General features: G+C 41.8%; 1 protein-coding gene across 2 annotated transcripts in view; it reads left to right on the forward strand.

The window, feature by feature from the left end:
• The window catches only part of FHL1 (four and a half LIM domains 1), a 60386-nt gene that overhangs the window by 15262 nt on the left and 20705 nt on the right, over positions 1-24419 (forward strand). For both annotated transcript variants that reach the window (XM_057538065.1, XM_057538066.1), the window contains exon 2: positions 7876-7949. The gene's annotated coding sequence lies outside the window, so the exon portion shown is untranslated. The remainder of the gene's footprint in view (positions 1-7875; positions 7950-24419) is intronic.

Raw genomic sequence — 24419 nt, forward strand, 5'->3', positions numbered from 1 at the left:
CCCCTGTTGCTCACCCAGCCACTGCTCGCTGCCCTTTGGCTCCTCTTCATCTCCCTTTCCCTCTATCTCCTGTTTACCCTTGATTCAGTTACTTGTGGATTTTCTGTTAAGGAACAAGGAAGTAGGACCTCAGCACCAAAAAGTCAGGGTCCCTTGGCTGAAGCAGTCAAGCCCAGACTTCCCCCACTGCCGGGCTGTTACAGCTGCGTGGGCCTGTTGGGTGTCAGATGGAACTTGGGGTACTTGTAAAAGTTTCTAACATACAACTTGAAAGTTGATTTGTGTCACCTTATAAACTTATCGTTCCTTCCACTTTTAAAACCCTATAATTTTCCTTTATGTGTGTGTTATTGTCCCTATAGCAGACACTGGCTGCGTGCATGCCGATGTGAAGGGTTTATTCTGCGGCTAATTGATTGGAGCAGGGCTGCCCAGTGGCCAGCATGTAAGGAAACAGTTCATAGGGTACCAGAGGCAGCTTCTAGAGTATGAGTCCGAACACTTCCTCACGTGAAATCAGCAAACGTTTATTGACTGCTTGCTCTATGTGCTAGATGCTGTGGGGAACGTTAAAAGCAAAAAGGATCTCTTCAAGGAAGGAACATCCATTCTAATTGGAGAAGCTGTTAGAGACGCATTAAGGATGTGGTAGAAAGAGTACTGAACTGAGAGGGAGGAGGAGGGAGTCGGGAGTGTTGAATCCCAGCCCGAGTTCTACCAATACCCATCTGATCCCTTGGGCAAAGTACTTCCCCTTAGTACTTAGTTTATAAAAAGGGAATCGGACTGGATAATCCCTAAGACTTTCTATAGATTGGTTCACAAACAAATGGGTTCAAAAGGTAAACAACAGTACAAGGCAGTAATAGGATTCCAGAAGACGGTACCTTCTCTTTTGCCGAATGGAATATGCATATAATTGTTACTATTATGTGTAAATGATGCATATATTTATACTGTATAATTATCCTGACTATAGACCAGTATTTCTCAGGGTCGGGTCCTTGGACCAGCAGCATCAGCATTACCTGGGAGCTCGTTAGAAATGCAGACTCAGGGGCCCCATCCCAGACCTACTGACTCAGAAGCACTGGGAATGAAGCTCAACACTTTGTGTTTTAATAATCCCCACCCCCCCGGAGGCTGTCATGCCCACTAAACTTTGACTGTGGGCTCTAGGAATTCGGGGCGGCGGTTCTCAAACTTGGTTGCACATTAGATTCCTCTGGGGGAACACGGGGGGCACCGAGACGTTACTTGTTGCTCTGGCTCCCCAGGTGCAGCCAATTTGAGAATCACTGGTGTAGGGACGGTGGCGTGCACCCGAGCACCTGTTACTCAGTAGGGGTGACAGAGCTCAGAGGCCTGGAGTCAGCCAGAGCCAGAGCTGAGTGTGGGAGAAGGGGAAAAGCGGGCTTGAGTGTGACTGGAAGGCCTTGAATTTCATGCTAGCAATTTGGCCTTTAGATTACAATGGAGGAAAGTCGGGGGGAAAGGGAGTGATCCGTTCAAACTGGTACATTTGAAAGGTTATTCTGGCGGTTCTATGAAGACGGGAGTGCGTCCATAGTCAGGAAGTCTGGTGAAGTAGTCTAGGTGTGAAGTAATCATGCACCAAACTAGGAATGTAGAAATGTGATTATAAGGAAGAAAAAGTATGAAAGCTCTCTTGTAGGACAGATGGCTAGGATTTGGTGATAGCTGTGGGGTGAAGGCACGGTTAGAACGAGTCTTTGGCTCAGGAGTTCCTCTCTTCTGGGACAGCCAGTGCTCTCCAGATGCAGCTATCAGAATCGTCACGTTTTCTGCATCTGTACTTATCCTTTGTCCCTCATTGCTTTGATTTTGGAGTTCTAATTTGGGGGGTGGGTATTCCCCAGTGACTTATAGAAAGACACAAATTATAGTCGTCCAGAAAGCTACCCATGGTCATCGGGGTGGGGGGGAAAAATCCTATTTCTCTTGACGAAAGAATGCTTGGAGTTGTGGGAAAGTTGTAAACTTGGCAATGACTAATTCAAGCCTATCAGTCAATTAAGTGAATTTTTATTTTATCATTTGTTTTATTTGGGAACTGTTGTTAATAGTCACTGAAAGAACATCAATCTCCGTATTTTTAAAACAAAACAAAACAAAAATACCATTGAACATTAGGGCAAAGGGCAAGAATTTCGAGGTTTTACCTTTTGACTTTAGCAAATATTTGCTGCTCCATTTTTCTTGCTGGATTTTGCCATTTAATTTGTTTTTGGTTTTTGGGTTTTGGGTTTTTTTTTGCATTGTTCCTACTTGTTCCTCATGCCTGATAATTTTAGTTCCCTTTATTCTGTCATTGATGGCTTTTTTATTCCTAAGTATTCTTAATGTTTTATTATTTTTTTTTTGTTTTTCTCCTTTTCTTTAGTCTTATAAAGCTCATTAGCCAGCAGTTATGTAAAGACATATGCAGAAAATACGTATAGTCTGGGTTTTTTTAACCTTTTGTCCCCTTCACCCATTTCCCCACCCCCTGCCTCTGGCAGCTACCAATCTGTTCTCTGTACCGGTGAGCTTGTTTTTTGTTTTTTTAATTTTGAGATGCTGTGTATAAGAGAGATCATGCAGTATTCGTCTTTCTCGGACTAATTGCACTTAACATAATGCCCCGGAGGTCCATCCATGTTGTTGCAAATGGCAAGATTTCCTTCTTTTTATGTCTGAGTAGCATTCCATTGCGTATACATGTACTGCATCTTCTTTATCCATTCATCCATTGATAGGAACGTGGGTTGTTTCCATATCGTGGCTATTGTAAGTAGTGCTGCAGTGAACATGGGGGTGCAGATATCTTTTTGAGTTAGTTTCTTTGGATAAATACCCAGAAACAGAATTGCTGGATTATATGGTAGCTCTATTTTTAATTTTCAGAGGAACCTCCATACTGTTCTCCATAGTGACTGCACCAATTAACATTCCCACCAACAGTGTAAGAGGGTTCCTTTTTCTCTACATCCTTGCCAACACTTGTTATTTGTGGTGTTTTGATAATAGCCATTGTGACAGGTATGAGATGATATCTCATTGTGGTTTTGATTTGCGTTTCCCTGATGATTAGTGATGTTGAGCATCTTCTCACGTACCTGTTGGCCATGTGTTTGTGTTCTTTGCGAAAATGTCTATTCACCTCCACTGCCCATTTTTTTTAATTGGATTGTTTATTTTGCCATTGAGTTGTATGAGATCTTTGTATATTTTGGATACTAGTTCCTTATCAGATACGTGATTTGCAAATATTTTTCTCCCATTCCGTAGGCTGCCTTTTCATTTTGTTCATCATTTCCTTTGCTGTGCAGAAGCTTTTTTATTTTATGTAGTCCCACTTGATTATTTTTGTGTTTGTAGCAAAAGTATTCTTAATGTTTTAGTGTGCCAGTTAAAAAGGAACGCATGTATTTTTATTTCTTATCCCCCCCTTTGTGACCACAAATTCTTTAAATTTGCATCCAGAAATGGCCCATCGAAATTGCTCCTTAGAGCTTACTTGGGGCCTGGTGGGCACACTGCTTACCTTTCATCCTTTTGTTAGTTTACAGGTTGTGCCATATCTGGAAGGAAAGACCTTTTCTTACTAGTTGCAAACCTGTAACAGCAAATTTGATATTTTAAAGGGTTCTATATATTCCAATGCAATATTTTAAAATGGTTACCACTCTAACTTTGGAAAAGTTGTGCACTTTTTAGTTTTCTGAAGGAACTATAAAAATCTAAGGATGAATCTAGAAGGATCACAACTTGAAATGTGTAGTATATCTAGTAGATACCTTTTAAAAATATAACCTCTCTTTTCCCAGACTGAGTAAAGATAAAACCTTTCTCTTTCCAAATTTTGAAGAATATTATAGCATATAAAATAATAAATGTAGAAACTTGTGTGGAATAAATGATCTTCCAGACATAGTATAGAGTATATTATACTCCGTCTAAGGACACAAAATTAGATTTTATTATATTTCTATAACATAATATCCTCTTGGACTTTGTTTATTAAGTTAATGTGCTGGTAAAGACTCGATGATGTTGCAGATCCTGATTATGTTGAAATTATTAAAATGAGGCATCTTTTATCTGAACCATTTATTTATACCAATTAATTATTTTGCCGGATAAGAGCCACTCTATCAGTTCTTCTGCTAAAGGAAAGAAGCCAGTGGCCATCTCGTTTGTATTTCTTATTGCGTGTTATGGTAACATTTCAAATGTGTTTTTGGATGGTGCAAATGCCGATGTCTCTAACGACCATAGCAGCGTAAGCATTTGAATCGAAGCAGGATAAATGAGAAGTCTGAGCGGCTGCTCAGTACCATCACAACTGTACCTAATTAAGAAGGTATTTGGGGTTCACTGCTCTTTGGTTTCTTAGGTAGGAGAGAATATTCTGAAGGACATGATTAAGGAATGGTTACCATGACAATCGCATTCAAAGAATTTAGAGGAGACAATGAATCTGTGGGGCTCATCCATTTTGATTGATTCAACTGGTCTTTTAGATTCATTCAAACAGCTGCTGTCTCTGGATTTTATTTTCCACGTAATTCACCCAATTGATTGGTGATTTGGGGATCATTTAAGCTTGGCTGTCCATAGTGATAGGATTGCCAGTGTCTGTGACCAAAATACCATTGTTAAACCTGAAGGAGAATGATTGTGTATGTTAAATGTCACTAGAACATAGCTTCTGGCTTCTGGAATAACATAAATGGTTTGTCTAATTTCACTTATTAATTCTGTCAGGGTGGGATAAGATTAACGTGATTTATTTTAAAGCATGACTGACCCCGAAGTGTTTGGGTTTTATTTTGGATTACTTTGCTGTCATCACATTTTACCCAGTGTGTTTGGCTGCTGTTCTGTTTTTACTCTTTGACTTGCGCAATATCATCAACACAATTTGTGTTATGTCTGGTCAGAGCCACAGTTACACACTGCAGATTGAAAAGTGTACCCAACTCTACGGCTCTGAGTGCCTTTATCCCCAACTAAATGTTAAGCGGAACACAGTAAAGTGAACTGGACATAGAAATGCTGTTAAAATCTTGCTGTACGTTTTTATCTTTCTTTGTGGGCTAGTTCTTGATGGTGAAACTATGAACCGTGCAACTCAAGACTCCTCTGGCAGGGGCCCAAGTTGGACCCCCATGCGAGAGCTCTGCCTGCTCAGCCTTTGGGCCTTTCTCTCTTCTGCCCTCTGGAGGGCATCAGGGAATATGACATCCAAGGACTTCCTCTGCGAGGGAGAGCCGGCATCTTGGTGCGGTTACTAGATGCCAAGTTGTCTGGCCTCCCCTGGCCCCATCAAAGCCTGAATTTGCAGAGGTAGGGAGCAGACAGAGAGAAGGCAGGGAAGGTACTGGCAGGGTTGGGGTCTCAGGGAGGAAGCTATTCTGGTTCTTTAGAGAACGGGATTCCTTCAAGTAGAGCCCAGCATGTATCAAATCCATCTCTAGGAAAAATTGGTTCTGGAAGGGTGAGTAAAATGGGCTAGTATAATAAGGCTAGAGTGTGATGGATTCAGGTTCAAAGTTTAAGTTGGGTTCGATCTAAGTAGGGGTATATTTGGGGCCAGGTATCTGAGGCAGCATATGAAATGGTTATCCAGTTTTGATAACCTTTTCACTCTGTGCCTGCTGTAATAGTAGTGATAATTATATATCTGATATTCAGTGAGTACCTTGTATGCGTGAGGCCCTGTTAAGTGCTTTATACGCACTGCCCTGTTGCCACCTTACAGCCTCTCTGTGAGGTCAGCTAACATGAGGTTCACAGAGGTTGTACAGTTAATATGAGGCGGGGCCAGTATGTGAACCCAGGCAGTCTGACTCTGGCGCCCTTGCTATGAACAGCTGCGCCATGCTGCATTCTCCCCGCAGCTGCATGAAAGGGTGTGGCACCTTCTAGAAACTGAGTTCTGTGTGAGTGGGGTGTGGGTGGTGGGAGAAGAGACTGAGCGAAACCTTTTGTGTGTGCATACCATGCTAAGTCCTGGGAGATAGAAGAGAAGTCAGGGATTTCTGTCCCTGTCACCAAGAAGCTTAAAGTCCTTTAAGACAAATGAGGTATAATATAAAACCAATGATGAATTATTCATATGATAGAATAAGAAAATATTATCTCTACTTAAGTATAGGTGGGAAGGGGACTAGAAGGTATTCTATTGGAGTCAGTCACTTTCAAGCATTTGCTTTTGAAAGTTAGCTCTTCATCGCTGGCACAGATTTGCCTTCCTCTGGGCTTTTGATCTGGCGGACAAGACCCCTGTCCCTATAGTCAGCAGACTTGTCCATTTCAATTTTGGAAGAGTTGTCTTCAACTGTGACAGTTGTCATTAAGGTCTCTAAACAGATGAACCCATTAGCCTATTGAGCTAACTGGACCAGGTACTTATTTTCCCATTCATTAACAGTAAAAAAAAAAAAAAAAAAAAAAAATCTCTCACCACTGCTTGTTTGATGATCAGCCTGGAACCGGTTGGTTGGGGCGCGGGGGGCAGTTATGAGACTGGTTATAATCCTTGGTTTATGTTTGCCTTATTTCATTGGGTGGATGCTTCTTGAGCGCCTCCTGTGTGCCAGGCACTGTTCTGGGTGTGGGAATAGAGCAGTGAACAGAGGAGACGGGGCTGGGGGGGCCGTCCTCTCTGGGAGCTGTCTTTTCCTCAGATTTCATTTGCTCGTGTACATTTTACAGTTCATATAGAAGTGCCTTTGGTGTGAGTTTCAGGATTTCACACGTTGGGGATGATACAGTGATCACACTGCCTTGCTCCTCAGCCCCAGCCAGTCCTTTCTGAATGATGGGGGGCGGCTAAGGTGGTCATGCCAGCGTGCCCGTGGGGAGGCCTCACGGGTGAGGAGAGGGCAGCATGTCACGGTATACCGTCTTTGTGTCGTGATGGGAAAAGCACGGGGCACACCTGTTTCCTAGGCATGCCCACCAGCCTAGTCCTAATCCTGTTGTTGATTGTAGATAACTTCAGTGGTCGCAAGGCACCTCATCTCCATGGCAACACCTCTAAATATTCCTCTGGTGACTTGTGCTCTACATTCTTTCTGGATCTGAGCCCTCCTGTGGCAAAATATTCTAGAGCTGTTAAAAGAGGGGGAAAAAAAGGCTCAACTAATAAATCTATTCTAAAAGACTGAGTCATTTGTTTTGATTACCCGGGTGATTGCCAAGTGTTAATTTAAAACTGAAATAGGCCATGAGCTCACTCCGCTAACAATGCTGAGTGTTTGAGCTAATACAGCTTGATAATGAGGGGGCCAGATCCACTGCCGGTGCGAATGTTATATGATAAACAGACATTTGGGGAAATATGCAGAACATCTTGGCAGTTTTCCTTTAGCTCTAAGGGTTGTAAATACAAAGTAGAATGTGTTACCGTGAGCCATTTCAAAGGAAGTTGATTTTTGTTTTTTTTTTTGTGTGTTTTTTTTTTTTTTTTTTTGTTTTTTTTTTTAATGAGGATCTTGAATCAGATGCGTATGTTTGATTGATTGATTGATTGATTGATTTTGGCTGTGTTGGGTCTTCGTTTCTGTGCGAGGGCTTTCTCCAGTTGTGGCAAGCGGGGGCCACTCTTCATCGCGATGCGCGGGCCTCTCTCGTTGCGGAGCACAGGCTCCAGACGCGCAGGCTCAGCAGTTGTGGCTCACGGGCCCAGCCACTCTGCGGCATGTGGGATCTTCCCAGGCCAGGGCTCGAACCCGCGTCCCCTGCATTAGCAGGCAGATTCTCAACCACTGCGCCACCAGGGAAGCCCCTTGTTTTTTAGGAATTTCTAACTTTTCTTCTGAAAAGGTAACTTGACCTCTTGATTCTCATTGTTTCCTAACTTAGGTACGTCGGAGGTTGTTGTCAGCTGCGTCCCGCCCTCACTGAATACATCCCGTTCTGCACACATCCAGTGTGAGGTAAGTTTTCCGAATCGCCACCCATTCTTACCACTGATCTCCACCTCCTGATGTGTGGTGTTAGGCTCAACGTTGTACAGAGATCTCTGTCTGTACCGTAGACTTTAAGGGGGTTTGTTTTAACTGAGCTGAGCGACATCACCGCTTACCCTAGATGCTGGGTCTCTGGGGAATGCCTTTTCAAGGGCAAACACATCTCATTTGCTTTTCATTTGGGGGCGTGGAAAGTGAACGTGGCAAGCACAGCAGAACGGTTAGAGGTCTGCTTGAGGGTATAGATCTGCTCGTGTTGCCCATGAACAGTAGGGAACAGGAAAGCTGCATGGAGCAGACCCTGGGCCGGAGCCCGGCAAGGCTGGGCCGCCCGGTCAGCTGTCAGAACTCTCACGCCTGGGGTGAGCCGAGCCTAGGTGTGGAGCTGCCACTGCAGAATCTGCTGATTTGGAGTGTTTCCATGGAGCCAGGTTAACGTGGGCCGCCAGATCTTTTTCTCACTAGGACTGAAGTTCTAAGCGCAGCCGCGTGGGTGTGAGCAGTGGGGTGCACCAGGCCTTCCATTTAACATGCCCTGGATACGCATCCTCCGTCCTCTTCCTTTCGCCTCGGCGGCCTCTGGACACTCTGTGATGACGCCGGCTTACTCATTTCTCTCTCTTGAGAGATGGGGGACGTTCACCTTTGGATGTGGAAAGGGAGGGAGTCTGCAAGACGGTTCCTCCAGGCACAGTGTAAGGGGTCACGGTCTTTCTGCTTTCTGGGCCCCAGTCTCCTTGTGTTTATAAGAGAGGTGGTGACAACTACTGAAGCCCGTGCGCCTAGAGCCCGCGCTCCGCAACAAGAGAAGCCACCGCAATGAGCAGCCCGCGCACTGCAATGAAGAGTAGCCCCCGCTCGCCGTAACTAGCAAAAGCCCGCACGCAGCAACGAAGACCCAACACGGCCAAAAATAAATAAATAAATTAGTCTAAAAAATAAATAAAACACTGTTTAAAAAAAAAAGAGAGAGAGAGGTGGTGACATTTGCTGCACCGGACCACTCAGGATTTCCACTTGCATCCATCGAAAGGTGGCTGCGTTTTTGCCTTCCCCTCCACCCCACCCCATTCCATGCTCAGTCCCACATTCAACGTAGGGCCTTTTATTTCAGTTAGGGTTGATGCTTCCTCAGTGGTGAGAGTTGCCTTTCTTACATCTACTTGATGCAGGATTCTCCAGAAATTTTAAAATATATATGCAAATATATTAAACCCTAAATACGACTATAAAATATAAACCCTAAAGAGTGAAAAAGTAGGACAGCTTTTTAGAAGTGTTTAATCTGAATTTGATCAATTTCATCCATTACAATGGTAGCTGGCAGTCGTTCCCAGGGCCTGAGGCTTTAAACTGGCCCTGTGACAAAAGCTTCGGCAGTTTCTCTCAGCTGTCAGCCTCAGTCGACTCTTCCATTTTCAGATTTAAGCCCTGGCATTACTATCATCCACAGCCTTTACCTAAAAGGGTTGTTTTCAGACTTTTTTTTAAATGATGAAAGCCTGTCTTCAAATAAAAACATGAGGTCTAAAACCCCAGTAGAGAATACCCAGCCAGAACTGCCTGGGCTCAAGTAGGAGGCTGCGACTCTTCTCCTCCAAGGAGCCCTAGGGCAGTTGAAAAGCAGTGTCCTGTTTAAGGAGCAGAGGTTTTCACTCTGTGCCCTTTCACAGCTCTTACTTTTATTTTTCCACAGCAAGAGAGACTAGACTGTTGAAGGACATACACAGATGAGTCAAAAACCCTCCCATCAGCTGAGTTGGAAATGCTGGCCAGGTGAGGCTTGGCCATTCACATGCATTGTTTGCCCTTAGGAATTCCACAGCAGTCTGCAGCCTTGACAAACTCTGTCAGTAAGAAAACTTTAATAGAAACTATGTGTACAAGACTGTATTCTTAAAATGGAACATTTTAATTTGAAGTCCTTTGAACACATATTTGAAGTGGTTTTGTGATACTAAGAATACCCCAATGACATCTTTAATTTGACCAAAACTTAGCATCTTTGGGTTTTCTTTTAGAGCAGTGAGTTTCTCAAGCGAGTTAATGAAATAGAATCCATTAAGTTCTGTTTCACCGTGACAGAAATCTATGGGATTGATGTAAAACAGTTCAACAATCACGATGCAGTGGTATCTTATGATCTTTCTTCCTTTCTTTTATTCATTCATTCAGCCCTACTGTGGACTAGGCCAGGAATGTAGGAGTGAGCAAAACAAAAAGAATGTGACACATTTTCATCTGATATTCTTCAAGTATAGGACATCCCTAGATTACTTTTCCTTTTGCAGAAGAGGAAACTGAAAATTGATTTTCCTTTTTAAATTAAATTGCCCAGTATTGAGTAGACCAGTATGGGTTCAGGGGTACAAACCAAAGTCCCTGTCTCCAGTCTGCTCCTTGAGCCTGTGAATTATGCCACCTCCATATAAGTGTGTGCAAATAATAAAGGATGCCTTAATTCCTGGGGATGCAGCTGTGCCTGGGACCCAGATGCCCCCAAAATGAAAACAAATGTAAACTGTATATTTCACACTCTAGTTTTTTAAAGTTTATTTGGAAAAATTGGACAGTTTAGGAAAATGGACTCTGCAGTTTCCACATGAGGATATATATATTTTTTAATGGTAATGTGTCCCGTTTTATGTTCAGTACAGTATTTATCACAGGTAAACTTTATAATTCAGGAACTTGAAATTGTTCCATTTGGCTGCCCTTTAGGTATGGAATTACTTGGAACAAAAACTTGAACACAACATAATTCTTAATGCGTACTTGAGCTGGGTACTCTACGTATTTGTTTTTGTAGTAGAGACGATAATGAGACATTTATTTCACATCTAGGAAATATTTGTATCATTGACATATGGTCACTTTCATGATTGATTTGGCAGTTTTTAATAATCACAAACAAAATTTTTAAAAGCAGTAGTCATAGTTATTTGATTTGTACCATTGATCTTTTTTTTTTTTTAACTTACTGGGTTGACTCTTTTTTTTTTAACATCTTTATTGTAGTATAATTGCTTTACAATGTTGTGTTTGTTTCTGCTGTATAACAAAGTGAATCAGCTATACGTATACACATATCCCCATATCCCCTCCCTCTTGCCTCTCCCTCCCTCCCACCCTCCCTATCCCACCCCTCTAGGTGGTCACAAAGCACCGAGCTGATCTCCCTGTGCTATGTGGCTGCTTCCCACCAGCTATCTATTTGACATTTGGTAGTGTACATATGTCAGTGCCATGTACCATTGATCTTGACGTGACCTCTCTTCTTGGTGCACAGATGGGTCACACAGGCTTAAAGAGTTTGGAAACCGTCCATCTGGAGCCAAGGTCTGAAACTGGTGGGCTGGATCTGGCACACAGAGGGGTTCTTTTAAAATTTTAAGTGAATTGCCAAGCATTTGGGAATTGAGAGATTTCACATTTTTAAAAAAATGCAGATTTTCCTCTTCTCTTGAGATATCAGAAGATCTGGCAGCATGGAGCCTGCATTCCTGTTGGGCAACGCTAGGCTGGAGCCAGTAGCCGCTGGATCTTTAGATAGAGCATGAACTCTGAAACTTGCCACGGTCGCCAGCGCTGTGTTATCTCCTTGACACTAAGGACAAGGGTCAGGTGCCATTATCTGAATGTCTTACTCATTTGTAAGACCTGCTTGGCTCTTACGTGCATGTGACTTTTCAATCCCAGGTGTGGGTGGAATTGCGACTACAAAGTTAGAGCCATCCTTCCTCTCAAAACCTCAGCATGTGAATTTTCAGGTGCATGATACGCTGGGTGATGTTCATTTGAAGGGGGTACTTTAAAAGGGTTGAGGGTAGACATCTGAGGGGAGGGATCCCTTCTGATGGTGCCTGGTTCAGAGCAGGAGCATCGGCAGAGCTGGGGGGAATCCCATGGTCTGTGTCGGTGCTTTTCAGCCTTTAACATGTAGATTCTGGTGCAGCAGGTCTGGGGGCAGGCCTGAGGTTCTGCAGTTCCAGCAGGCAGCTGCTCATACCACGGCTGCTCTGAGGACTCGCCTCTTTGAGTGGCGAAGGGGACTCTACCCTAAAGCAGTCCTAAGAAAGAGCAGTCATGCAGTGGTGGTTCTAAATATCTCTTCCTTTGGCCCGAGAAAGAGAAGGAGATCTTAACCAGGCTCTTTGGGGTTGACTCTTCATTAACAAACCTGGGTTCACTTCTGGTTGCAGCAGGATAAATTTTTTTTAATTAATTATTTTTAATACAACATAGCCTGTGTAAAAGAGAAATCCAACTTTTATTTTAAATCTTGTTTTAAGTTAAGTGCTTCTGATAAAAAAGCTAGATATGTTAAAGGTCAAGAATCATGAAGTAGGAATTAGAGCTTTAAATTGTATAATTATAGGAGAATATATTTATGAGAGACTCCTAGAAACTTATTTAAATAAGACCACAGAAAATAGGATAATAATCAAATCCCTGGAAGTATGATAACCTTGTAACTATAAAATGATATAAGTCAGGGGAATTCCCTGGCGGTCCAGTGGTTAGGACTCCGCACTCTCACTGCTGTGGCCCAGATTCAATCCCTGGTCGGGGAACTAAGATCCCGTAAGCCACGTGGTGCAGCCGAAAAAGAAATGATAGAAGTCAGAAAGGAAGAGATCAATGGATTCAAATATATAAAAATGTGCTGAGAGAGTAGATCTTAAGTATTCTCACTACACATACACAAAATGGTAACTGTGGGGTAATGGCTGTGTTAACTTGATTGCGGTAATTATTTCACAGTGTATGCATATGTCAAGCCATCACGTTGTATACCTTAAATATGTACAATTGTTGTAATTATACTTCAGTAGAGCTGGGGAAAAAAATACTGCAAAGGAAAACAAAACAAAAGGAGATGCTCCATAACTGTTGGCTGAGTGAATTCTCCAGTAGGTGGATGGGTAAACGACATTCATGTTCTAGCACAGAGTAAATGAATGCATGAAAAAATGTTCAGCCTCACTGGTGTGCAAAGATGAGCATATTCAAACAGCAGTGAGGTACATTTTCCATCTGTAAAATCAACAAACACAAAAAGAAAGCCCAATGCTAATATGGTTACCTTGGAACCAGTAAACACTTACTCATTGCTGGTAACATTGTAAGTTGGTAAAAAGCTTTTTGGAACATTATTTGGCAATATATGGCAAAAGTCACAAAGATTGGTACCCCTTGATCCAGTAATCCTATCTGGGGAAATGTGTTCGAAGAAACAAGCTGTTTTAAGAAAAGAAAAAAGCTGTGTGTTATGGATATTCCTCACAGTGTTATTTGTAAGGACAAAAAATTAGAATTTAAACATCCAACATTAGAGAAATGGTTCATTTATTCAACAGATAGTTTTGGCTAAGTAACTATGATATCTCTATGAAGTGGAATTCCATGAATTTGTTCAAAATTAAAATGTTGATGCCTGCAGAGCAGTATGAAAATCTGTATAATACAGCTTTACTAAAAACTGCAGGATGCAAAACGGTATATGTGCTCTGATTATTACCTTGTGAAGTGATGTGTATATATGGACAAGACCTAGAAGGCACCTGGACAAATGTAAGTAGCACTCTGAGCTTTTGTTCGCATTGTTGTCCTATTGTTTGTACATTTTGGAGGTTGAGAGTCTTCAGCTTTTACCTCCTTAAATCAACGCCACATCACAAGCAGTGATGTTTCCACTGATCACACAGTAGGTGCTTAGTAAATAGCTGTGAAACATGATGAGGACTCCTGCTCAGGGCCTAAACGCTGAGTTCCAATGGTATTGTTCCTTCTTGATTGCTTTGTTCCACCAGCCCGAGCCCCCCTTTTGCTTCCTGTGGTCGGTGGAGAGGCATCTTGGTGTCCCACGTGACAAAGTGTACATGTCTGTCTCGGAGCTTCTCATTGACGTGCAGCAGGGCTGGGGCCCGGACCTTCGCGTGCCCGGGTTCCGTGTTTGCCGCAGTAGAGCCTCGGTGGAGCCGCGAGGAAGGGCAACGCCCATTTCAGCTTCTGGTTTCCTTCAGAGAAGCAGCAAAACTCCACCTCAGTGTCCTGAGCCTTCTCCCAGCGCCCCCTCCCCTCCAGTTGTGTTCCCCATGTCCCTGCTCTCAGTATACTTTTCTCCTTTAATTAGGTCAGTTACTTCATGTCTGTTTTTCTTTTTTGACATGGTTTCCTCTGGCTGTAGTGCCACATATTTTCCCCATTTGTCATTGCCTCTGCAGCTTCGTGTTGCAATCGTTTTTCAAGTGGAACAGAGAGCACACTGCTGAGGGGGGCAGCTCTTGACTCTTTGCCTGCCCTTTGCCTGCATGAGTGTTGCTATTTCTTTTGGGCCTAGTTCTGTTTGGTTTTGTAGTCTTCATCGTCAGTTATGTTTGGACTGAAAGATACTTAAGTAAAAATAACGGTAAGTCAGAGAGATGTTTGGCAAAGGTGCAGCACATTTGTTAAGGTTGCTGGTTTATTTATCTCCCCTGTCTCTATGGTGACTAAATCCGGGGCTGGGATTTAATGGACTTAATTTTGACCTCTTGTACATCTCCTGACTTTCCCAGCCTCTGATATAGAAGGAATTCACTTTCACTATAGGAGAGAAATTGCCTCACTTAGAGAAAGGGTCCTAACTGGACTCTGGAAAAGTGGTATCTCCAGAGTCTTCGATTCTTCTGCTGTCTTTGATCAGAGTTCGTGTAGCACTTGTAGAGAAAGCGGAGAAGTCTTCTAGATAAATATGCACGCGCGCGCGCGCACACACACGCACATTACCAGTGGCTCCAGTACAGCTCCCAAATGACCATGTGCTCTGCCACAAAGGGAGAAATGAATTCCTAATTTTAGTCACATGGTGTCAGATCATCAGTTCCAAAGGCCTAATGGCATATGTTACGGACAACAGCCTTCAGGGGACTCTTTGAGTGGCCCTCACTTGCTTCCAGACACACCACCCGTCAGCCTTCCTGGCCAACCCTGGTCCTCTTCATGAACGGTGTTTTCAACACCAAGTGCTCTCTGTCAGTGGGCCATAACTCAGCCTGGCCCCTGGATAAGAGCAGCATCAGAATTGGGTACGCCTCTTCTGTAGAGCCGGAAACTTTCTTGCTTTAAATAAAACGCGTACACTTGAATTATGTGAGGCCACTGCCTGGTTCTGTGCTAGCCCAATTCCTGGAGTTTTAATATTCACGTAGTTGGTTACTGTCAGCAAGCGCCATCCTTTTTTCACCTGAATGAATAGTCTTTCACGTCCTTTAAAGTGATCTCTGGGTGTTTTGTTAATCCTACTATAAGCAGTCTTTTAAGTTACTTGACCTTTTCTGTTTTTTTACTGTTAAGGAAATTGAGGTTCCCCGGGTCTCACATTGAAGAAAATATAGGTATCAATAATATTTCCCAGGGTCATGTCTTTATTGTTTGTTAATGTGGGTGAACTTTCAGTGAGAACTTTTTATAAGAGAATCTTTTCTAAGAATATTAAATCAATGGGAACATTGATTGGATATTACATTTTTTTTTTATTTTTAAAAAGTATCTCCTTTGGGCTTCCCTGGTGGCGCAGTGGTTGAGAATCTGCCTGCCAATGCAGGGGACACGGGTTCGAGCCCTGGTCTGGGAAGATCCCACATGCCGCGGAGCAACTAGACCCGTGAGCCACAACTACTGAGCCTGCGTGTCTGGAGCCTGTGCTCCGCAGCAAGAGAGGCCACGATAGTGAGAGGCCCGCACACCGTGATGAAGAGTGGCCCCCGCTTGCCACAACTAGAGAAAAGCCCTCGCACAGAAACGAAGACCCAACACAGCCAAAAAAAAAATAAATAAATAAATAAACAAATAAATAAATAAATAAATAAATAAGTATCTCCTTTATCCATTACAGGATTCTAAGTCTCCATGCATAGAAATGTTCAAACCATATATCAGAGTTCAAGTGTATTAAACTGTGCCCATGGAAGTCCACAGTAAAGGTTAGGTTTGACTAGGATTCGCACGGAAGAAGTCAGGTTTGGACATTGGAATTCAAATCTAGTGTTCTGTCCATACCTAATTGATATGAAATGAAGACATGGATCTCTGACCTCTAAGGTAGCTAGAGTCAAACTATCTTGAACTTGAGTTGGTTCAAATGATCCTTTAAAACTTTTTCTCCTCTTCCATATGATGCTTTAAGACTCACAAGGACACTCCAGTGTTAGGAAGTTTAATAATGTACCCCAAATCGAGTCAGAGTGCTTTATTTAATGCTAGTGTATACTGTGTTAGTTTACTCATGGATAATTTATCTATTTGCAAGTCCTTTCATCCTCTCTAGGAACAAATTCACTTGTGTGAATTTTCTTTAAAACCAAAACAAAGGAGTTAGTAAATGATTAATAAGGATTGTACAAAGACTGAGACAAGAGAAGCGACTTAAGTGCCCTTACATTCTTATTCCTCAATAAAATATTAGAGTTCAGATCTGTCATCAAGTTCAGTTCAAGTCCAATAGGAACTTGTGAATACTCAATGTTTTTATTAAGATTTTGTAACATCGTAAGACTCAGTGGATATGGAAGTTGTTTGAAGATTTTCTCCATCATCAACTCTTCTATTAATAGTACAGAGACTTGAGAAGCCAACACCAGATGCTCACTTGTGAAAGAGATCCATACTTGTGGGACGAATGTTGGATACTCATTAAGTTCTGGGGTTGAAACCTTGCTCATGTGGCTTATAACCGTGAACTTAGAAAACTTGTGAGATTAGGGCCATAGCTAAATCATATACATTTTATTATGGTCAGTACAATAAGCATAGCTCAGGTCCAAGCTTTTAGAGAAATCAAAACATTAAGGCCCAAAGCTGTTAACAGTGCTTGAGGAAGAGCAGCAAGCACTTCTGTTCCCATCACTATCATTGTCATCATCATTATCATCATATCAACCTTGTGTGTTGAAAGCCCAGTGTGGAGAACTGTGCTAATAATAGTTATAATTTATTTCCTCATCTCTTTAATTCTTAATATTTCAGTTTTGTTTAAACAGCTCTAGGGATCGAATCAATTTAAATTTAAAAAAGGAGAAAGTATATAAAAATGTACTTGGAATAGTAGCCTCATTCTCCTGTCCTGTCAACCAGATAAGCTTCCCCCTTTGTATAGCATCTCTCACTGAAGGATCTCCATTTACTGGATGAACAGTTAGTTTCTGTAACAGTTCTTCACCAAGGTAGGAAAGCAGTGGTCCTTAGGTAGTTTGGTGAGAATTTGTGGTCTTTGCGGGTCTGTGGACACCTCTTAAACCATGTGATACGTGTGTGTGATATGACCATTTTTATACCTTCTTCAGGGCTATGAATTAATAATTTACTTAAGATATTCCAAGTGTTTCTTTCCCAGAACCAGTGGAGTTTTTTCTGTGGATTCTGGTGACGGGTTTGTGTATGTAGTTCTCAGTGTACGTGCCTAGGGGATTCATAATCCATAGTGTCTTTTGCTCACTAAAGTGGTTCAAGTGCTAATTGGAGAGGCTGAGTTCCACCCTTGGCATTGGGCTCACGTGATGGGTTTGAACCTGGAAGCAGTACAACATATTCTGTTATTTGTAGCCTGTCCTTTATGCTCCCAGCTGTGTCCTCTGTATCGTCAGTCCTTGTAGACTTTACATAGGATCTTGACCCAACTCCTTTGGTCCTCTCCTGTGCGCTCTTTTTTATTACTAGGACAATCTAAGGCACAAATTGAGTCAAGGATTTGGTTGGGGTTACTGCCCTAAATAGTGCTCTCCTTCCCCAGGAAGCTCCCTGGGAGCAAGAATTACTGATGATTTCTCTGGTGTCCTCCAAGTCATTTATGATTTATGCCAGAGGCATTTACTGGAGATAGTTAATTAAATGAAAGGCATTTTATAAATTACAAACCATAGCATTACCGTAGTGTTACATAGGACACTCTTGGGATCTTTGTTTGACCTCCTGTTCCTCTAATATCGGTATTCCTGACATGGTTGGAGCATATTCTTGAATAGAACAGTCCCTCCTGCCTAATCCCTTATAGCATAGCATCACATTTTCCCAGCACTTTGTTATGAAGTTTTTCAGACAGACAGAAAAGTTGAAGTTACACAGTGAACGCTCCTTGCCCACCACCCGGATCCTATAGGTAAACATTTTGCTAAATTCGCTTTACTACGTACCCCTCCGTCCATTGGTCCCTCTTCATTTCTTGGCTGCATTTCAGAGCAGCCTGCGGGCATCCATACACTTTACCCCTAAACACTGCAGCATGCGTATCATTGTGTGGTTGCAGTTCTGACATTCTTAGACCTGCTGTCAGATTTGCTAAGATTCTGACATTTATTTTGCTGGTGGCTAGGAAAAGATGGTAAGTTGAATGTGAAATAAGCTCCATTTTCAGACCCGGGAGAGTTTTTGTTTCTAACTACCAGCAACTGAACAAACACTTTGTATCACTGCCCTTTTTCTCCCACTTTACACGGTCACATTATTTGTACTGTTGACATTTGGAAGGCCAGTCTAGGAAATAAAGTTGAGAGTCTGGTTTATATAAGTAAAAGCGGAGAATTGGGGTTGAGGATAGCGGGGCAGGAGGTTACCAGCGTGATACCGCTTACTTATACAAGGTCTCGAGAGGCTTTAGTGGCTGTTTATATCACCCAAGGGTGGTAGATTTAATAAACACTAACAGTACAAATAGAGGGTCCTTCTAACCTATTGGTTATATTCCGTGGAAGCCTAGAACTCATAGAAATGTTTCAGAGGTTTCACCAACATTTAAAAATCTAACATGAATTAGATTTCTTTAGAAGTGTATCGAGCTATTTAGAAAGCACTAATAAAAAACAACAGACATACTCAACCGTGTTTTGTAGTAAATTTTAACATACTGGAGAACACTTACTGAATGACTTTAAAATAAGTAAAGGTTATTCATGTCAGCTTAAAATAAAATTTTGAATAACACATGTCATTCATCAAAGTCAGGATAATATTTCTGTTGTGGGAATAAAGACAAAAGGTCTTCAGTGAGACCATTACACTAAAGCCATGGTGTTAGGGCATCGTCCTGCAAAAGCTGAAGTTACATTTTGGTTTCCAGTTACAGTGAGCACTTATCCATCTGTTATATTTAGATTTTTTTTTTCTAGTACCTTTAGGAATCTGGAAACAGACAAGTATATGCTTTCAACTTGAAACCACCATAAAAGGGGAGAGGCAGCGAAGAGGCCCCGGAGGCCGGCTCCAGTGTCATCCCTCAGATGGGGCCGTGTGAATGGATTAGGGAACCTTTCGAAAGGTCTCTCTCTTGGCCCGTAGCTCAAACCGCTCAACACAGGTCTGAAAATGCATGGGTGCAATAGTACGGTTCGTTATGAGATTTTCAGGGCTTCTTTGATTACGCCCGAAAAGCCTTACAATGGCTCTGGCAGATTTCTTTCACTTGGAGGCCGCCGTTCTCACTTTGGTCCCTTTGTTCTGGGTGGTACCACATTCTGTGCCTGTACCTAGGCCAGTACCTGCTTGTTTGTAGCTGCAGTTGATTTTTAAAATGTTTGCTCATCTATATTTTATTTTCTCCTAACATTTTATTATGAAGATTTTCAAAGTTGAAATGATGTTGCAGTGAACACCTGTATCCCCAGCATCTGGAGTCGTCTACCATTAACATTTTACTCATCAATGCATATGATTTTGGGATGCATTTCAAAGTAAATGTGGTAGATTTCACCAGTCAAATAAGTTCATATATTTTACACACTTTGAGTCTGGCTTTTCGAACATTATACAAATGTGCCTAAATTGGCATCGAGTCCTGTGAAAGAAGCTGTCAAATAAATGCCCCCTTTTCACTGGGAAAAAATTCCGGAGCCTTTTTTAAAAGTCACAGATTTTCTGGGGAACTTCCCTGGCGGTCCAGTGGTTAAGACTCCACGCATTCACTGCAGGGGGCACGGGTTTGATCCTTGGTCAGGGAACTAAGATCCCCGCATGCTGGAGCACTGCCAGAGAAAAAAGTCACAGAGTTTCTGGAATTCTGGCATGGAGTTGGAAAAGAATACTGGCTTATTTTGAAATCTGAACTTTTTTGTGACTCAGACGTTGCTGACCTCTGATAGAGAAGGGGGTTATACTTGTAAATTTTGTTTTCATCCTTGAGACAGGAGCCAGATAACTTCCAGTTCTTATAGAGAGGCAGGAAGGATCATCTTTTAAAGTGTTACAAAATACATCGTGTTGGTCACTCCAACAAAATCTGTTATATTTGGAAAGCAGGGGAGCAGTTAACTAAGGACTAAATTTGGTCTATGCTGGATCCCATCCCAAACCCTGGTGTCAAGGTGTTAAGTGCAAATTATTAAAAAAACACTCTTGTTACAATTGGAACCGTGAGACCGTGATGGAGATGAGAGATTTTAGTGTGTGGCTTTTGCCCCCTTTATGCGGAAAGCACTCCCTCCATCCTTGCAAAGCTGCGTCGTCGTTCCCTTTATTCTCAATCCCCAGAACCTTGTCTAAACACTCTCCCTTGGCCCCGGGGCTTGGCTGGGTGTATTTCCTTCTGGAAGTCTTCCCTCGCACTCCTGAGTTAGCTGGCGGGAGATCCCTTAAAAGCATTTCCCCCTATAGGGGCTAATCCTGCAGTTTCCACTTCAGTTCCAGCTGCTATTGCCTGGGTAGAAGCAGATCTCTGCGATGCTTCCAATCTCTGGACCTTGCAAGAAAATTTAATGTTTAAGAACAGAAAGTTAGGAGAGAAACTCTTTGGGGCGGGGACTAGGTGGCAGGCTGTGGGTGAAGAACTGGGCGGTTAGATACATCGTAAACGTGTCAGTAGGACATGAATTTAAAAATTACCTATAGGGAGTTGTAAAAGCTTAAGCAGCGCCTTCAGACAGACGCACTACTCTTTAAAACCTGTAAAAAGTCCTTGGCACCGTGGAAGGATAATGCCCTTTGGTCTTGGAAGAGACTGTTAGGTTGCAGAGGTTTCAGTTCCTCTACCACCGACTTGCTCTTAGATCTCAGAATGTGACTGACTTGTTCTGTGATGGTTTCTTTCATAAGCAATGATAATAAAACTGATTTACTGTATATAGTATAATAGGGACATTTAAAACTATATCTAGTTTCCGTTATAGCTCAAGTTTTTGAATGATTAACATTTAGGTATTAACATTACTCCGATTTAATTTTGTTTGAAAACTTGTTTTGTATATGAATACATTATATTCTGTCATTCATATGTACAGTACCACCCTTAAGTAAATGATAGGTCCACAAATCAGTTTAGAAGGTTCATTTCCTGACTGCAAGACAGATGTCTAAAACACATAGAAATTGATTAGACTCTATACCTGTTGCTGGCAGGAAGGTGGAAAGTTTTCTAGATTTATGATTACGACAGGTGACAGTGTGAGCTTCTATTCTTAGTTTGACCTTGTTCCCCTCTCTTAAGGCAAGACACTTAATCTTCTTAACGTCTCAGTTTATCCATGTGTAACACCTGTACTCTTCTTTCATGAAAACAGTACCTGGTTTATATTTGATAGCATTTGAGGACTTGATATAGAAGGTGGCATCAAGGTTCAAATTACTCTGTAGAAACTATTTGTATGTTGAATGATAATCTTGACAAATTACTAATTACTACATTTAGAAAGTTACAACTCTGGAGGGAATTGATATTTGATATTGTTGTCCTGTGTGTTCTAAGTTACCATCATAACAGTAGGAAAATAAACCCTGTCTTGGCTGTGTTTCAAAGGGATAAACTCACTTCTTCAAGTGGTTACTAAATCTCCAGCCCTTTAGACAACAAATAAAAAGTGCTCCTTGTTTTATTTAATTTTTCTGGAAAAAAAGTCTTCTGACTAACCTTGGCTTAATTTTTTCGTTTGCTGAGAGCTTGCCAAGTTGTTCTCTTTGTAAAGAATGAAGGATAAACCATGTCAGTTACTTAAAGCAGCAAAAATTACTCTCTACAAACGGGCAGGGGAGTATGCTTTTGATTTTCAGATCAAAGCAAAGAACCAAGATTATGTGGAGCTAGCTTATAATACATTTGTACCCAGCTACTTGTGCCTTTGCAAAGAATCAAACGTTAACTAAATAGCAAGAGGATTAAATAGCTAGATGCTGAGTAAAACTAAAATACCCATATGACTTTTTTAAATTCTATATCCTTGGAAGTTTAGGCTAATGTGAGAGAGATCGCCAGTCTTTTCACAGTGATCTGCTACTAGATTTTATGGTGTATGGTGTATAACTGTATGTGTTTACTGTGAAAATTTTGTAAGTCGTGTGAAAAATGAAATCCACTCGAAAAATTAGAAGACACTGTCTACTTAGGTACAAAGCCTGATTTTTATATATATTTTTTCTTTTACAGATATTTTATTTTGACATTACTTTTCAGTTCATACAGTACTTGGACACACATGATTTAATTTGGTTCCCAAAACCAAATTAAATCCTATAGGGAGAGCAGGACAGGTATTCATGTCCGCATTTGATCGAAGAGGAAGAAAAAATAACTTGGCTTGTGAGTAGGTCAACAGAGTCAGGGATTCTACCTGGGATTTTTGATTCCATATCTGTTGCTCATTCCTTGAGTTACAAAACAGTGAAGCCAACCAAACGTTCACTGTTCTTTTCATTAAATGCCAGCTTAACATGAATTTAGCTTTTATAACATTGTCTCTGATTACTTTGACAGAATTAACTTGTAATTGATTTTGCACTTGCTAAAACTTTCAGAATTAAACGTCCTGTTTCACAGCTCCTGAATTCGTCTCTTCTCTGTACACTTCCTTGTCCAATATGATCATTGATGTAGCATGTACTTAGCATGTGTTTCTGACATTAAATGAGTAGACAGTTGGAAGGGAATTGAAATGAATTAGCGGTATAATTTTTATTATACTCCTGGTCCTCCACACTGACCTGCTGCAACACCATGACCGAGGACCCCTATTTTAACACCTAACAAAAACTGCTGGTAGACATACTTTTTAATGATTTACATATATTATGCTGATTTATAAACATGAACCCCTTTTCCCGAAACCCAAAGAGTTAATTTTTTAAATGTTCACTGTGAGATTGGAGTCGGGGTACAAATGACACTTCTGTTTCTTGTTTGTCGGAGAAACAGGGAGGTACAATCTAAGTTGCGAAATCAGTGACACACAGAGCACGAGTCACCTGGCTTCCGTTAGTTATGCGACCTTTTAAAAACCAAGTGCCCGTTTCAGAAAAGAGTGACTTTTGAGACGACAGACATCAAGCTACTCTTCTTGCAGGGTTCATTTAAAGCTCTGATGCAGACAGAGCTGGAAAATCCCTGACAGGTTTCCATCAGGAAGGTGTGCAGTGTTGCCTTCCAGGCAGGCGAGGTGAAGGTCAGCCTCGTGACTCAGCTGCACCGGCTTGGTGCTGAGCATGGGCACCTGTGCCCAGCTCAGCTGGCTCCAGACCCTGGCTGAGAAGCCACCTTTCATTTTGTTCAATAGATAAAGAAGAGAACGTGAACACTTGAAAGTCAAATACCATAGGTACTTTATAGCTTTTCCACCTAAAGACTTGATGAACGCTAAGCGCCTCCTTAATCTCAAGGGGTAACGTCTCCGTTGTCACCAGTGCATCACGGTGCGCCACAGTGAGCACGTGTGTACGTTGTCAGGATAAGCGTTTGACTCAGTTTATTGTCTTGTAATTCATTGGCCAAGACTTGTGGTTTGGTGCAAAGAGCACTCAACTTGGAATTAAAAGCCACTTCCTGTCTGGGTGGCTTATTAGCTGAGGGTAACCTTAGCATAGTTGGCATGGGATTTCCAGATGGCGTCTTTTCTGCCTGAACAAAAATAATCTACCACTTCAGTAAGCCTTGGTGGGTGCTGCCTGATCCACTTGAGATCCCTTCATCCTTTTCCTTTCTCTGTCTCTCTTTCCTTGTAAATAAATCACAGCGCTGGTTCTTTGAGTGCAGCTGACCCTTGTCAGGTATTAGGGGAAGGCAATCTGGTCAAACTCACTACAGTACTTTTTTTAGTTGATTCATTCCATCGTTTTAAACTTTGTGTATTTCTTACATCATTGTTTGTAATAACAGGCTGGAAACAACTTAAATGTCTATCAGTAACGAACTGTAAATTGTGGTCCATCTACACAGTTGAATACTATGTACCTGTTACAAAAGTGGAGGCTCTTGACGTACTAACATGGAAACTCTCTAAAATATATTGAATAGAAAAGGCAAGCTGTAGAAGAGTATGTATAGTATATCACTGTTACGTTTTTAAAAAAGGAAAAAGAAAAAAGTGTACATGGCCACCTACTTTTCATATGCCCAGTACCTCTGGAAACATAAGACACTGGTATCATTGGTTCCTGATGGAGAGGGGGGAAATAGGTGTCTGGGGCCGGCAGGAGAGGAAGACT

Source organism: Balaenoptera acutorostrata, chromosome X, assembly GCF_949987535.1.
Source record: "Balaenoptera acutorostrata chromosome X, mBalAcu1.1, whole genome shotgun sequence".
Classification (NCBI taxonomy): Eukaryota; Metazoa; Chordata; class Mammalia; order Artiodactyla; family Balaenopteridae; genus Balaenoptera; species Balaenoptera acutorostrata.